Below are 12827 nucleotides of genomic sequence, written 5' to 3'. Positions count from 1 at the left end.
GGCACAGAAACTTTTTACTTGGTTCCTTTGGTCAAGGTACATTGTCCTAAGTGGTTCTTGTACATGTTCTGTTTCTTTCCTTCCTTCTTTAATCCCTTCTTTTATATTTCCTACCTTCCTCCCAATTCATTGTGAAGTTGCCAAGCCTATGCCCATAGCTGCCCAGACACCACACCAGCACTCTTCTGGAAGGGTGTTTTTCCCTCCTACTTCACCCTTTCTCCCCACTGCCTCCTCCCGTCACATTGGCCCAGTTGTTTCTACAGTTAGAAGATGAACTGAGGTGGGTAACCAATCTGAGTTAAAACCTAGATTTTGTTTCATTACCAAGTTACATTTAATTAGGAAAGCCACTGGTTTATTGAGCAGCTCTTTGAATGCTCATGCAGTTACATAGGTGAGGATGGCACAGGAGGATGATCAGGAGACCAGGAGACAGCTTCCTTTGGAAGCACTGTACATTTAAATTGGTATACAACACTGGATAAAACATGGCCTGTTCCCCTCATCTCCTGGAGAAGGCCATCATTATTAGGTTTTATTTTATTTCTTCCACAGTTCCTTTTAAATGCTTTAGCTCTTCAGGAAAGAGAAGAGAAAAGAAAAAAAGAAAAAGAAAAAGAAAAAGAAAAAAAAAGGAAATTAAAAATAGAATAAGAAAAAGGGAATTAAACCAGGGGTGAAAGCAAGAATAACAAGATGCAGGGCTGGATGAAGTCACAGTATAGACTGAGAAAACTGTTCAGAGAGCTGCTGCTTCTACATTGAGAGCTGTTAGTGTCCTCACTTCCTGCTCTGCTGGCATCCAGTGAAATGAGTAAAGCTTAATTTTGCCCCTTGTTTTTTCTACATCATGCCTTTGCAGTTCACACAACTGCAGCCCAACCTTACCTTCAGCTGTAGGTTACACCCCAGATGATTCTGGAATGTGGGACCTGGAACAAGGACTTCCTTTTTCTTTCCTAATGGCTTGACCTGTGTTTGAACTTGGATCTCTAGGGGCTGCTGCATAAACCTGCCAGTGAACTCCACAGCCATGCCCTAATCTCTGCCTTCTACTCTGAGGAGCGTTTCACTCCTGTAGAAGGTAATGATGGAAGTGTGAAAAACCCTTGGGTGCACTGCAGAATTGGCCAGTCAAAGCATCTGGGTTTACTGACCACCCCGTCTTTTTCGTGTGTCCAGTGTCTTTGCAAAACGGCTTTTATCAGAAAGAAAAGCTATCAACTGTGACCAGCGTTCCAGGCAAAGGATCTGATTGAGCCAGAGTTTGTATTAAGTGGCTATGATGTTTTACAATTCATAGCACACAGTGGGAAGTAAGGCCAAAAGGATGTTGTTTATTCTGATCCTTCAATGTAACAAAGTTGTGGAAAAGTTTACTAAAGCTTCTCTCCTTCTCTTCTTGCCTTTCTTTTGTGCCCTCAAATCCTTTCTAAGTATACACACAGATCTGTGTCACTCTGTGAAGCTCCCTATATAGCTCTCTTGGATGAAGCATCTAATTGCTTGCTGCTACCATAGCAAGAAAATCAACATACAAAATGTCTTTCTCCTGTCGCTGTTCATGAGAGTAGTTCAGAAACTAGTTCAGGCACTCACAGGTGCAGACTAGTGTCTAAATCTTGCAGATAATTTCCATTTTTATCTGTGTTATATAATCATCTCCATCTTTATGTGTGAAAGCAACGGCACAGTTACCGTGTAGCCTGTCCTTGCTTTTTCCTTAGCCATTGTATTCCCCTCCTATTGTTGTTTTGAAGTGGGCCCGGTTGGTTCTTTATCATTCTCTCTTCTATGTTCCATTTTACTTACTTCCACTGGCGCGAGCGCCGTTATTTATTGCTTGTTACTCTGTCTTTTAGCCTCTGGAACAATGGTTGTGCAGTGTGTTAGCTTCCTCCTAGGAACTACAGAGTCCTTCATTAGCAGTTCCTTTGTTTCTTTTTAATATTCTTTCCCAGCATTGCTGCTGTGAACCTTTCTTTCCCTTTAAGCATTCGCTTATAGTTTGAATCTCCATTCAGTTAGATTGAAAGTATGTCACTCCCTTGTTTCCTAAACTTTCCTGATATTTTCAACATCTGATAATATATTTATGCACTTTGGTAGCTCTGAATGGCTTTTATAGTCACTAGTGGTGTGCCTCAAGGATCAGTGCTGGGCCCCATGCTCTTTAACATCTTCATTGGTGATCTGGATGAGGGCATTGAGTCCATCATCAGTAAATTTGCTGATGACACCAAGCTGGGGGCAGGAGTTGATCTGCTGGAGAGTAGAGAGGCTCTGCAGATGGACCTGGACAGGCTGGACAGATGGGCAGAGTCCAAGGGCAGGAGATTGAACACATCCAAGTGCCAGGTTCTGCACATTGGCCACAGCAACCCCAGGCAGTGCTGCAGGCTGGGGTCAGAGTGGCTGGAGAGCTGCCAAACAGAGAGGGACCTGGGGGTGCTGGTTGATGGTAGGCTGAACATGAGCCTGCAGTGTGCCCAGGTGGCCAGGAGGGCCAATGGCATCCTGGCCTGCATCAGGAACAGTGTGGCCAGCAGGAGCAGGGAGGTCATTCTGCCCCTGTACGCTGCACTGGTTAGGCCGCACCTCGAGTCCTGTGTCCAGTTCTGGGACGCTCAGTTTAGGAAGGAGGTTGACTTGCTGGAACGAGTCCAGAGAAGAGCAACAAAGTTGGTGAGGGTCTTGGAACACAAGCCCTATGAGGAAAGACTGAGGGAGCTGGGGTTGCTTAGCCTGGAGAGGATGAGACTCAGGGGTGACCTTATTGCTCTCTACAACTACCTGAAGGGGGGTTGTAGACAGGCAGAGGTTGGTCTCTTCTCCCAGGCAGCCAGCACCAGAACAAGAGGACACAGTCTCAGGCTGCACCAGGGGAGTTTTAGGCTGCAGGTTAGGAGGAAGTTTTACACAGAGAGAGTGATTGCCCATTGGAATGGGCTGCCTGGGGAGGTGGTGAGGTCGCCGTCACTGGGGGTGTTCAGGGCAAGGCTTGACAGGATGCTTGGTTGCATGGTTTAGTTGATTGGGTGGTGTTGGATGATAGGTTGGACACAATGATCTTAAGGGTCTCTTCCAACCTGGTTTATTCTACTCCTATTCTATTCTATTCTATTCTATTCTATTCTATTCTATTCTATTCTATTCTATTCTATTCTATTCTATCCTATCCTATCCTATCCTATCCTATCCTATCCTATCCTATCCTATCCTATTCCATGCATTCTCTGAAGTCTGTCTAAAAGAAAAATATTCCATGCTGTATTCCCCTCTTGCTATGCCTGATCAGTTATCTGTATCTAGTCAAGTGGTGTTACTTGGGATTTTCAAACTGTGAAAGTTTGCTTTTGATGTTCCCAACACATGTATTCACACAGCATTCTCTGTCAGACTTGTGGAGATTAGAGGGGGGAGTGGGTATATTTTATGTATTTATTTTAATCTGCCTAAATCAGCCATATCCCTAGAGGAGCTGGGCCATTGCATGTCCCCCATTAAATACAGAGAGAGAGAGAACTGCAGAGTGGTCTGAGCACACGACAGAGGTTTTGGCGTGCTTAAGTTCCACTAATCCCAACTTCTGCAAGAGGTGATATTTGATCAGCTGATATTCACTCAGCTGAAAGTACCTTGTTTGACAGTCTACCTTTTTGAACACCTGCTTCCTGAAAGACCAAAATGCCCCTCACTCACTGCTGTTGCTGCTCCAAGTGCTGTGGCAGCCGCCCTGCTTGCACAGCCAACCGTAAGTTTGGGTAACTGGGGCCATGTGATTACTGGAATTTATGTTTTGGGTAAGGCACATGACAAATGAAGTAGTACAGCTAAAGGAAAGGTGAAGAGAGGAGTGTGGAATCTTGATTACTAAAGTTTTGGGTTCACGATGCCCAAGTTCAGTTTCCAGCTTTGAGTTGATACCTCATGTGTGCATTATCTCTTTAGCCTCAGTTTTAGCTCCTGCAGCTTCCTTTCACAAGTGAACTCATCTGCTGTCTCTGGAGAGGTTTTATGGAATCTAAGGGGCATCTATGAATGATGCAGGGATGTTCAGAGATTCGGGGAAGGGACAGAGAAAGGTATTGAGACTGTCACCCTCGGTATGTTAAAGTGTATTAGAGAGCAGGAAGTCTTGAGATAGAAGTCCACTGTCAACTCATCTTTGTAATTTACTTCTGCAAAGCACCTGCACAGTTGTTCACCATTCTTAATTCCATAACTTAAAATAACATTGTTTTATCTTATGATACAGGAGGTAAATCTCTCAGAGGCTTGATACTTCAGACAGAAAGCAGAGGTTCAAATGCACCATTGTGAGAAATTTGGCTCCCTGCGTGCCTCATCTCCCATTCCTTCCAGCTTCCTTGAATGCTTTTGTTCTTCAGACTTGCAGCACCTCTTTTTAGAGTTGTAGCTATCAGTTGTGTTTTTGTCGTCTCTGGCTGGGCTTTGATATATTTCTGGATCTGTAGATTGCTTGCTATGGAACTTAGGGAAAGGAAAAGACAGGTAACTCTAACTTTGTGCCTTCCACTTGCTTCAGGATGTAGCCAGGCCTGCACACCTGAACCTAGAAAAATACTTCGAGCTCTGAAGCCTCGTCTTCATCACTAGAAGCGTTCCTTTGGAGGACATTAGAAAATATCAGCAGGGAAGATTAGATAAAGAGTGCAATAGTGCACTACCTTTGATTTGACAGCAGTAATCCATCGGATTAGGATGAGATTATGCCACTTAGCTTGCCTTTATTAACAAACAAACAGTGTTTAATAGATGTTGGGCAGGTGTTTTTTTCTCAATACTTTTGAAAGGAAGGCATATTATCAAGTTGGGAAACTGAGGCATCTCAGTTCTGATGTGCCTAACCAGAAGTAGACACAGGTCCAGCCAGAGGCTGGGTTGGAATAACTCTATTTACTGAGCTGCCAAGCCATGTGGGATTTTCATTCAAATCAAAGGTGTGCTAATAGCTGATGGGTTTGCAAATAAAAACCAGTTCATGATGTTGCCTTCCTCTTCTATCCTCTGAATTTAGCACTCTCTTCAGGCTTTCCAATAACATCTAGAGCTCAGTTTCATTCCTGTACCAACATTCACTTGCAAAAATGAGCAGGGTCACCTGAGTTCAGAGTGCATAAGCACAGGGTGACTTTGCCCCTGTGCCAGTTGGCAGCTGTCTGTGCAGGCACGAGAGTCTGGATGTGGATTGAGGTGCCTGGATGTAAGCATTCAGTTCAGGCTCTTTATTTCCCTTTTTGCTTTGTTTGCTTTCACCAAAGCTATACTTTGGAGTGTTGGAAAATTGAAAGGTTGCTCCGAGCAGTTTCATGACTACCATGCAAATATGCCTGCCATTGGAGAACAGTAATCACTCCAGAGCAGCACAGTAATGCTAATCATCCTGTGCTGCTGGAATGAGATGTGCATGTGTAGAATTGCTGGGAAATGTCTATACAAGATCTGGAGAAGAGGCAGGGACTTCCTTTTCTTTTTTCCTCTTCTTTTTCTACTTTTTATTTCTTTTCTTTCTTTTTTCTTCCCTTTGCAATTTATCCAGAATTTCTGATGGGAATATTTCACAACCGAAGCTCTGCCTTCCCTTGAGGGAATGCAACCATTTAACTTCTTTCTTCGTTATATGTATATAAAGGACTGATGGCTTGATCCCATGGGAAGTCTGTATCTGTTCACAGTTACATTTGTTCATTTCAGAAGGATTCTCTGTTATCTAGAAGAAAAAAAACAGAAAGAGAGGGAAAAAATCCCAACAAAGCAAAATGGATTTGGCTTCATTTGGTATATTGCTAGTTCTTGCTGCCACACCAAGGAAGATGTACATTTCCTAATTTGATTTTAAGCTGGGGTGAAGGAAGGAGAAATCAAAGAAAATATTACCAGCTTGGAGAGGGGGGGCTCATGGGAGGAGCAGAGGGGAGGGAATACGGATCAGGAAGCATCAGCTTTGAAACTGGATGCAATAAATTAATGTATTGTTTATTTTTCCGATGGCATGAAGCTGCATCTCTTTTTGCCCTGCTTGATCACTGGAAGCAGCCCATTTTAAAGCAAAAAGGAGAAGTCCCTGAGCTCACATCTTGGTCTTGAGACACACTAGGATGCAAACTTTAATGCAGAGGAAACAAAAAAAAAATAAATGTGAGGCAGAGTACTGAAACAAAGGGGAGGCAAGGTATCAAGAAATGCAAGTTTTGATGCCATTTAGAGAGGGTCTGGATCCTATGATTTATCTAAAAATGACAAAATGTCCCTCTAAAAATGCAAATGTCTGCACTGCATCTTGGAGCTATAATGAATGAGTCTTTCACACAATGGAAACATTCAACTTATTCTGGGGCACTTACTGTGGCTCCATATGCTGAGCTGCATGCCCCCGGCCTTTAATCACTCTGCCTTTGTTTTTTCAAAACTTAAATTAGAAGCACGTTAGTGTTTATATGGTGTACAGTGGGGGTTTGGGTGCTTGTTTGTGGAGAGTTGTTCCTGCTTATTCAACATTAAACAAGCCAGATTAATGCAGTTCTCTTGAATGCAGGGGATGTGGCAAAGCATGGGAAAGTTAAGTTGGCAACGGCAAAAGGATGTAAATTTTGAGCTGCTAAAGGCAAGTAGGACTCCAGCTTTGGGGCTAGGGGAGAACCCATGTTACACAGCAGGGGACCATTTAAATCCTCCTTTGACCTGCCACGAGGATGCCTGCACGCTTCCTGGTTTGTTTGAAATGAGAGCAAGTCAAAGTTTTCCTTTACTGTAAGTCTGGGTTTAAAAGAAACATTTCCTAGGTGTGCAGAACGAGCTGCAGCCTTGCTGCTACGGCCGTGATCCAGAGCACAACACACCCCATCCAAAGCCGCCATTAACAGGGGCTTTAGCACAGGCAGCATCTTACCATCAGCAGTTTACTATTAGCCATTTTTCTTGGGATTAAGGGAAAGAATAGAGCTCCATCCATCAAGTAAAACAGGAAACTAATCACTCTGTCCTTGAAGATTATTTATTTTTTTTTTTTTTTGGTGAGGAGTTTCTCTCCCATGCATAGTATTTAATTTTCTGGATGCATATATGCAGAGTATGAGTGGGCACACGTGTAACTCTGTTGTAAGTCTTAAAAGCTTTGTTTCTGACAGAAAAGCGGGCTAATTAATAGGAGTAGGAGGCAAAATGCCAGCTTGTAGATTTGTTTCCCCTGCAGAAATCGGCCCCCGTTAGACTGCTCCTTCTTGATCTGATGTAACGAGAAGAGAGAGTCAGCTGTGAATCAAGTGCCTTGTTCTCATTTCCTTGATCATTGACATGGTTTGAGAGAGAGAAAGGAGGAGGGATTATTTGTCAGGTTATTAAAAAAAAAACACAACCTAGCTCCCCCTCCTCCCCTCTGTCATGATGCACAGGCATTTCCAGAATGTTCTACGATACGAATCTGACTTTTCCCATTAAATATTGTCCTCTTCTCCCCCTACTCCTTCTTAGTTAAAAAGTGCTGTTTACAAGTCACTAAGCAGATAATTCTGAGCTTTGACAAGCGGATTGCCAGCTAGCAATACAGTTGAAAACGTGTTGTTTTTTCCAGTCAGCAAGCTGTTTAATGGTTACAGAAATTAACCGCTAATTGCACTCGAGTGAATGTGTGCTGTTCTGAGCCCACTGTTACCATTATTAGGGTATTTACCAGTTCAGAAAAATCCTTTACATAAATCTGCTAATTCTTCATTGCTGCCCTGTCCTGGGAAGCAGCCCTGCTGAGCGTTTTGGCCACATCAGACTGAAGAGCTGGGGTGTTGATTTTCGTTTGGGGTTTTTGGGTGGAACTTTAATCATTGGCTGTCACTGCCTTTCTGTGTGACGGTTTGGCTTGCAGGACTGCACAAGTTTGTTCGCGTAGCGTTCACGTTGTAATCGATCCCTTGTGAAGGAAAATTGCATCTTGATACTCTTGTTACATTATCAAGGAGATAAGATCCTTGATTGTCTTCAGAGAGTAAGTGAGAAATACGAGGGTAGATTTGGTAGTGGAAAAAGTTTAGCTTTAGTACACTGCAATATGCTTCTGCAGTAGATAAAATTGCTGGTGTGTTGAAGAGCTGGGAATGCTCCTAAACCAGATTTTTAATACCCATAATAATTAATGGCAGCCTTTCCTGGATAATATGGCTGGTTAGAAAATCCAAAGCCAATGCACCTTGGTAAAGAAACTGTTCCACTCTTGCCTGACATTTACTTTCTTTCTAATTAATGTCATGCACAGAAGGGGTAATCATTCAGATATCTTTCTATCTTATAAAGAGTCAAAGATTGAAAACCAAGCATTTACCCAAAGTAATTAATTTGAGAGGGGTTTGGGGAGGGGGAGGGAGAGGGTATGTTTGGAGGGGAGGGATGTTCCCCTCTTCTGTTGCAGAGAGTGTTTGTCATTCTTTGGCAGGAGCGACTAATCTATTGTCTGACTCTCCAATCTGGATTCATACAGGGTGGCTTTCATTCCCACCCCCGCCGCCAAAACTCTTCTGATGTGCTGTGTATTTGTTTGGGAGGGAAAGAGGAGGGGGGAAGGGAGAAGGTTATATGTTTCTGACCTGCTTTACTGCTTTTCAACTGAAAGTAAATTAATGCACACACTAGATTCCCCTCTGCTGTGCTGATTGGATCCTTGTGCCGATTAAATATTTCACACTGATAGAGGGATGCTGAAAGCACTCAGCTGGTAATGTGGTGTGTACATCAGTGGTACAATAACTGACTTTCAGGTTAAAGTCAAACAAAACCCCCAGTCTGCTGCAGTTTTGATTAGAATGAGTTTCACTTTGAATTTAAATCCTTGAGCCTGCTGCAGCGGTGGCTAATTAACTGAGATCTGATAGAGAGAAAGGAATACATGCTTACTTCTAATGACAGGCAGGAAGTTGTCAGAAAAAAAAAAAAAAGAAAAAAAAGAAGGAAAGAAAGAAAGAAAAGAAAAGGAAGAAACCAACAGACAAAATAAGCCTTTTGAAAAATAATAACGCTGAGATTGTGCTTCAGCACACGTAAACCTCTTTGCCTGTGTTCCACACTCAGCCGCCTTTGGCTGGAAGTCTGTCCCTGGAATGGCTGTTTCAACTGAGTCTCAGATTTTCCTCTTTCTATTTTTCTAACATCCCCCCGCCCAAGGAAAACTAAGATCCAAGTTCCACCTCCTTGTTTATTAACTGTGCTTTTGGAGGCTTCCTATAGGAAAGGGTGGTGGGGTTGGAACAGGGTTTTGCTGCACAGAGCAGCTGGGCAGGTGTCCGCTCAGTTCCACACAGCACTAGCCTGGAGGACAAGGAGGAGAAAGGCTTCTTGCCCCCTGATACCATACATCATCCCGACCCGTGGTGACCCCACCCTGGGGGGCATTAAAAATACTTCTCTTGAGCAATTTCTCTTCACTCCCCTCCTTTCTCCCCAGCTCTTCCCCCCACCCCAGCTTCAGTGTGGCAGGGAGAGCACTTGCATCAAATTGACAGGTCATTTAATGAGAGACTGTCAGGAGGGACTACCCCAGCCTTCCTTAAAAATGCTCCTCCTCCTCTTTGGTGGCATGGCTGGAACACCATTACACCGACACAGAGTGTTTCGGGAACAGTGCATAAAACTTTTCCATGCAAGGGTCTTCACCCTTGGTTGTACGAAGAAGAAAACATTCAATGTCTTCTCTGTGGGCACAGGCAACCTCGTGTCCAAAGGTTGTATGCAAAGGAAGTAACTTTCTGTGGTAGTCCAGAGATAAAACACAGACTGCAGAGCCTTTTGCTTCCATAAACATCTATCAAACTCCTGTGGATGCCCATGAATGTGTACCTATGTATGCCCAGCATAAGCCCTGCTCATTTCTGTTTCAGTGTGCAAAGTTATGGTTGGTCTATGACCTAGGGCACAGATCAGGCAGGATCAGCTGTGCATAAGTAAAAACTTGGATATACATAAGAAACACATGGGCATTCATAGGAGTGCACCAAAATCTTAAGACACAATGCTACAATGCCATAGTTGGTGGCTGTCTACCATTTGTGTGTTGTCAATCTTGGAATATTAAATATTCCATTGTTCAAGAGAATTTTATTGTGACAATTGAGTAAATGAACAGAGGTCATGGCCCTCACTGCTAGGGAAGTCTGTTCAGCTGTTTTGCATGCAGGGCCTCAGATTAGTGCCAAATGTTAAATTATTAACTGACAAGCCATCATTTTGGATTTAAAGTGGCTTGCCAGTCTTCTGCAAGCTGAATAAACTCTTCAGGGTTGTGCCAAGTGTTTTCTCTTAGCCATAGGGCCACTAAGAACTGCTATGGCTCTGAAAACAATTGCAGTTTTTCACAGCAAAACTGCTGTCAGGAGTGCATCATCCTAGCAAGATTAATGGACTGAAGTCTCTATCTACAACATGTAGGTGTTACAGTATAAATGTGATGGACAGTGAAATTTTAGGTCCTTTTTAAACCAGTCTAGGGAAACACGAGGGGTTGTTGAAAGGCACACATCTGTTTTAAATCACCACGGTGGCAAAGCGCAGCCAAGTATTCCTCCATTGTAGAATATGACCACATTCTTATTTGAGATGTGTGTGCAAAGTAAAGTTGACATTGGATCAGTAAGGATTTGATGACGTGATGTCAGATGCAGCAGAATCGAAAAGGAAGCAAAACCTCACATTAAAAGCAGCGCTGGGGCTGGCTGGAGCCTGTGTGCACGTGCTCATGCATACACGTACCGTATTGCTCGGTGTTGTGTCTCACAACAGCATGGCCACCTCCAAATCCTTTCTCTCTTGGCTCTTTCCATTTATTTATTCACTAAACAGAATGATTTTGTGGTACATGGCAGGAGAAATAGCATTTGAGTAACTGACGGTAAGAAGCCTAAAACTATTGCACTCACCTGCAACCCTTTAGAGCCCAGAGCCTGACAGAAAGGAGGGGGGTGGTAGAGGGCTAATAAATAGAAAGGCCAGAGTTATTTTGATACATATGGAAAAAAAAAAAAATATTAGCTCTGCTTTTAATAGTTGAGACTGTGCCATGTACAAGATGGGAAATCATAAACAAGCGGCAGCTTTCCAGCACATTGTGGTGCGTTTGCATGTGACTGGCATACATATTTCAAACTCCGGTTTGCCTGTGGCGTCCTGCCGTGAAAATGAAAGTTGTGTTGCTATTGAAAAGGCACTGCTTCAAAATTGGTATATTGTGAGGACTGCTATAGTGTGGACGAGAAGCAGCAACCTGCTTTCCAGCATTTAAAGCCTGTAATTTTTGGGTAGTTTTCTTTTTCTCCCCCCCTCCCCCCCCCCCCCTCCCCCTTTGACTTTTCGGTTCTATCAGCACGCTTTCAGCTGCAGTGGCCAAAGCTTGCTCAGTTTCTTATTATTCATCGTTCCAAAAGTGTCAAGAGAGTACGTTATGCTGACTGAGCCTCAAAATGCAGATTTTTCTTTCTTTTTAAAAACAAAAAACAAAAAAAAAGACTGTTTTTTAAATTAACCTGGCAGGAATAGGATACAGCAGATGCAGGTTTTGTTGAGGATTGTTTTAATCTCTCGTATCATGATCTTTGTTTCTGCCAACACTCCTTTACCAGCGTCTTCACGGGGGTATCAAATGAACATGGTTGTTGCAAAGGAAAACTGCACAATAGCTCATCTCCTGACTAACAGCATCTCATTAAGGGGGTCATGGTTTTAAGTTTTGGTAGGCACATTTTCAGAAAAATCAATGAATGAGATACAGAAGAGACATGCATAGAATCAGTGAGCTTGGAAAAGACCTCGAAGATCATCAAGTCCAACCTGTCACCCAAGACATCATGACTACTAAACCATGGCACCAAGTGCCACGTCCAATCCCCTCTTGAACACCTCCAGTGATGGTGACTCCACCACCGCCCTGGGCAGCACGTTCCAATGGCTAACAGCTCTCTCTGTGAAGAACTTTCTCCTCACCTCAAACCTAAACTTCCCCTGGTGCAGCCTGAGACTGTGTCCTCTTGTTCTGGTGCTGGTTGCCTGGGAGAAGAGACCAACCCCCACCTGACTACAACCTCCTTTCAGGTAGCTGTAGACAGCAAGGTCTCCCCTGAGCCTCCTCTTCTCCAGGCTAAGCAACCCCAGCTCCCTCAGCCTCTCCTCGTAGGGCTTGTGCTCAAGGCCTCTCCCCGGCCTTGTTGTCCTTCTCTGGACACATTCAAGAGTCTCAATGTCCTTCTTATTTTGAGGGGCCCAGAACTGGACACAGGACTCAAGGTGTGGCCTAACCAGTGCTGAATACAGGGGCCCAATGACTTCCCTGCTCCCGCTGGCCACACTATTGTTGATGCATTGTTGCTTTTCTCCAAACAGGCAATTTTGAAAGCTCACCTTGAGCACTTCATCATTTGTATATACTTCCATATTTAGTTTCTAAAATTTGCAGTTATTTAAATAAATTTATCACGGCATTGTTCTCTGGGGAGGTGACTGGCATGGGCCAATGTGCCTTTGCAAGCCTATCACCAGGGCACAATTCTTTCTTTTTATGTACTTAGAGAAGTTTCACCTTAGGAGATGAATGTTCAGTTTTCAATTTTACAAGCACCTATCTCAGCTTTGACTGAAACAAGCAGCAACCTTCATTTCCATACCTCTTCTCATCTCCTACACATGAATAGACAGCTTTGTCTCTTTATTAGAAAAATACTAGCAGACATCACATGCAAAGGCACACAAAACCACTCACTATCAATAACTATCAGGGAAAAAGTGGGAATTGGATGATAGTGATTTTTTTGTTTACAGAATTTCTGCTTTTG

General features: G+C 43.4%; 1 protein-coding gene across 3 annotated transcripts in view; it reads left to right on the top strand.

Annotated features, from left to right (window-relative positions):
- PHF21B (PHD finger protein 21B) overlaps positions 1 to 12827 on the top strand; it is a 199633-nt gene that overhangs the window by 107380 nt on the left and 79426 nt on the right. The gene's annotated exons all lie outside the window — the stretch shown is intronic.

The sequence above is a fragment of the Dryobates pubescens genome, chromosome 27, assembly GCF_014839835.1.
Source record: "Dryobates pubescens isolate bDryPub1 chromosome 27, bDryPub1.pri, whole genome shotgun sequence".
In the NCBI taxonomy this organism is placed as follows: Eukaryota; Metazoa; Chordata; class Aves; order Piciformes; family Picidae; genus Dryobates; species Dryobates pubescens.
Note: the sequence above shows the minus strand (reverse complement) of the source record. Positions and strands in the feature narration are given on the sequence as shown.